The sequence below is a fragment of the Microcebus murinus genome, chromosome 1 (assembly GCF_040939455.1).
Source record: "Microcebus murinus isolate Inina chromosome 1, M.murinus_Inina_mat1.0, whole genome shotgun sequence".
In the NCBI taxonomy this organism is placed as follows: Eukaryota; Metazoa; Chordata; class Mammalia; order Primates; family Cheirogaleidae; genus Microcebus; species Microcebus murinus.
In genome coordinates, this window is record NC_134104.1 from 31,482,568 (window position 1) to 31,486,373 (window position 3,806).

At 34.9% G+C, this 3,806-nt stretch overlaps 1 pseudogene; it reads right to left on the reverse strand.

Annotated features, from left to right (window-relative positions):
- Positions 1–1,446: 1,446 nt before the first annotated feature.
- Positions 1,447–3,498, reverse strand: LOC105856243 (disks large-associated protein 5 pseudogene; annotated as a pseudogene).
- Between the last annotated feature and the right edge of the window lie 308 nt (positions 3,499–3,806).

Below are 3,806 nucleotides of genomic sequence, written 5' to 3' on the forward strand. Positions count from 1 at the left end.
AGGACCTAAGAGCCAATCAGACTGAGCCCTGATGTCACCCCATGCTAGGGTCTAGTTAGAATACATTGCCTGGCATCACCCCAATGCAAGATCCTATCATTACTTTCTGACTATAAAACCAACCCAACCCTTTTGTTCAAGGACACAGTCCTTTGGGAACTATCCCTGGTGTGATCCTTACTTGTGTCAAGCAATAAAAACTACTTTGCTATAACCAACTTGTCTATTTCTATTGACTTGATATCTGCCAAGGGAATGAACCCCTCCATTTAGGAGGTAACAATATCACTGATGAAGACACCATACCCACACTCACACACACACACACACATAATGGAAATGCATTTTGCAGGAACATTTTTAGTTCAGATAGGTGTGTTTTGAAAACAACTTCATATCACTAATACATTGATATTTTTCCTTCTGATATAAACCACTGCGCTATATAACAACATATGCTCCTGTATGTTCACTTGTACACACTCACAAACTACTTATTCTTCAATAAAGATATATGTTCATTAAAAGATATATGTTCATTAACTTAACTGTTTGACTACAACTAGGAGAGGAAAATGCATAATTAAATAAGCATTTTCCATGTTTTTAATTCTGTCAAAGTTTAATATATTTCACTTATACTAAAGAACATTTATAAGCTATAAGTATGTGTACTTAGCTTTAAGCTTATACATTTTAAACAAGAGAGCAAGGCACAGTGTATTTTTTATTCTGCATGATTAATCTACAAAATATCCCCACTTCCCTTGAAAAAGAATATCTTAATCTAAAAGATACTTTGATGAACACTGAATATTAAAAACATTATATGATAATATGTAAGTGGATTGAATAGAAGTGAACACAAACATATTATTCAAATTTTTAATAGTCTAAGAATATATCACAGCATTGATAATATGAAGAAAAATGTTTGGATTTATTTTTAAATTCAAAATTCTTATAGTTGTTCTCCATAGGGAGGCCTTAGAGGTGAAAAGGTAATCAGGTTACTACCAAAGGAAGTGTGTCTGGAATGTTCTTGATGTCTCTCCTCCAGCTGAGTGAATGGATTACTGAAGTTTATGCCTGGTGAATCAAAAAGTGGATATTCAGTAGTGAGACTTTTATTATTAAATAGTACTGACTGAGAAATTTTAGTTTCTTCTTCTTGTAAGACATTATTTTGTGGTGGTATATTTTTTTCAGGGCTACTCATCAAAACATCATGTGATATAATTGAAGAATTTAATTCTATTCCTTCCACAACATCCGAAATTTCTTCTTCTTTTTTTTGTTAGTATTAAATATCATCTGCTACTCCACCAACAAGAAGAGGAAAACTCATTCTTTAACTGGGTAAATAATAGATCTCAAAGATTACCTTATTTTCATCATGGTTCACTTCAATTAAATCTTATAACCCAGGACACTGAGCATCTCCCACTATGCCTTTCCTATTTTCAGGAATATTTGAAAACAAAGCCTTCTTCTTATCATCATTTTCATTTTTTATATTCTGAGAATCAGGATTCTCTGGTGATGTAGTTTGTCTTATGAGGCCCACCACATCCCTGTTCTGAGACACAGCTTTGCTGATAGACTTAGGTGTTCTAAGTCTTTGAGAAGGATGTTTAGAAGAGATAGAAAGTCCTGAGAATGATTTAATGGGACTCGCAACTCTGAAATATCCAGCATCAAACACTATTTTATCAACTTCCCTTGGTATTACAGAGGCAATTGCCTCAGCATGTTCTTCATGTTTAATTTTCTCTTTCATTGCATTTTTTATGGCAGCTAGGCTATTTCTAGCTGCAGTTCTTCCATTATCATCCTGTTTTGGTTTACTCACTATACCTGAGACAATTTCTTTCCAGAAGACTTTTTCGCTTATATAATTATTGTTTTGCCAGCCAGATTTCTCAAGTTTGGAATTCCTGGTCTACATCTCCTACCTGAAAACAAATCATATCCCAAAAACCCATCCAGATCTGTACAAGTAGTCTCCTTTACATCTTGTTTATATCCACAATTATTCACCAGTCATTCAAATTGTTTGAACTTTTCTTTCATAAGGAGTCTTGTTTGACCAACTGCTGTGCAAATAAGATCTTTAGCATCATCTGTAATGTCCGATTCAAGTTTCTTGTCCCACTCCAGGCAATGTGAAGTTAATTTTGCAGTTTCTCACTGGAGGATATTTCTGAAACATGGCACATCACGTTGTGGCTGAGATATTGTTCATTTGTTTCAAGTGATGAGACCTCTTTAGTTGGAAGCCCATTTGAATTTTTAGTAGTAGCTTCATTATGATTTAAGACACGGTCTTCATTCCAAACTATTAGAGAACTCAAAGGACACCGTAATTTATTTGAATCTTGCTGTAGTGTCTTGGTAGCATAAATTTTGCATTTTAGTGCCAAAATTTCTTTTGTTGCTTCTTGAATCTTATCATCTCTGTTTTCAAAGGGGTCTAGTTGTAACTGGATGTCAAGAAAGCGATGCCAGGATGTTACTTGATAGGTCTTCAGACCAACCAGTGGCTGAAACATAAAATCTTTAGGTACAAAGGAATTCTTCCTTTTCATTTTTGCAGTATTTGCCTTAGGTAAGCTTTCCATTTTTCATGAGACTCTATCTGGATCTATTCTATTTGTTGTACTAGTTTGTGAAGCCAAAGTATTTTCTTTACTATCAAGTGTACAAGAAATACCCTTGTCAGGTTTTGTTTCTATCATTTTGGTGGGTCTTGCCTTATTTTCTGCCTTTCTTTCTGGTTCATTATCATTAGTACCTCTTGAGATTGGCTTTATTGCTGTGGTAGATGAGACTGTTCTAGCAATCTGCTTTGCTGCTTGAGTAGCTGATCGAGTCGTTTTCACCGACGTGGGCACAACAGGCTGTACAATTCTTTTCTCTTTGTCCAACACTTTCTTTTCAGAAGTTTGTCTTTGACCACAGCTTATTGCTAGAACATCACTCCCATTATCAATCTTAGTCTGCTCCATCTGGTCTTTGGCCTTCAACCTTGTAAGCTGTACAGAAGATAAAAACGCCTTTTTTGGCTCAGCTTTCATAGCATCCTTGTTTGATGAAAGAAGATAAGGCATATCAGCTTTGTAAAGACCCACTTTAAATAATCCTTGTTTAGCTTTCTCTCTCTGCTCTTTCAATTTTTGTAGTAGCTTTTCTTCTTTGTATTTTTGGAATATCTGTTTTCATTGGTCACTTGGGACAGTTTTCATTGACCCTTTACTTACTTGGCTGGACATTGGCCTTTTCTGAAATAAGCTCTTGAGATGTCTCATCTAATTCAACAAGAATTCTACCTTCTAGGGTTGGAATGTTGACATCTTTCAAACCAAAATGTCTAGTTAGTTAATATTCCTTGTTTCTGTTTTCTTTCTGAGACGGTAATTTCCTAGGAGCAATTTTAATTCTAATCATTTTGGTACTTAAATCCTTTCTGTGTCTACTTATAAAATGTGATGAAGACATCCTGAGGCACCTTCTAGCGTGAAACCTGAACCAAACAAAAAATAAAAGAATTCTAGGCCTGGACGATAACCGCTGTTTCTGAGGTACGAACGCTTCCAACCTGAGCCGTCACAAAATTAAAACTCAATAATTATCAATAAACACTTGCTTGGTGTTGCTGCTTTGATAACTCTCTATGATTTATTCCCAAATGTAAGATAGCAATATTCAAAAGTTGAACTTGTACAGTACTAGTTCTGCCTCATACACGATTTTATTGTACTCAGTTTTTAAAAGATGTTCCAATACCATATCATGACATTATAATT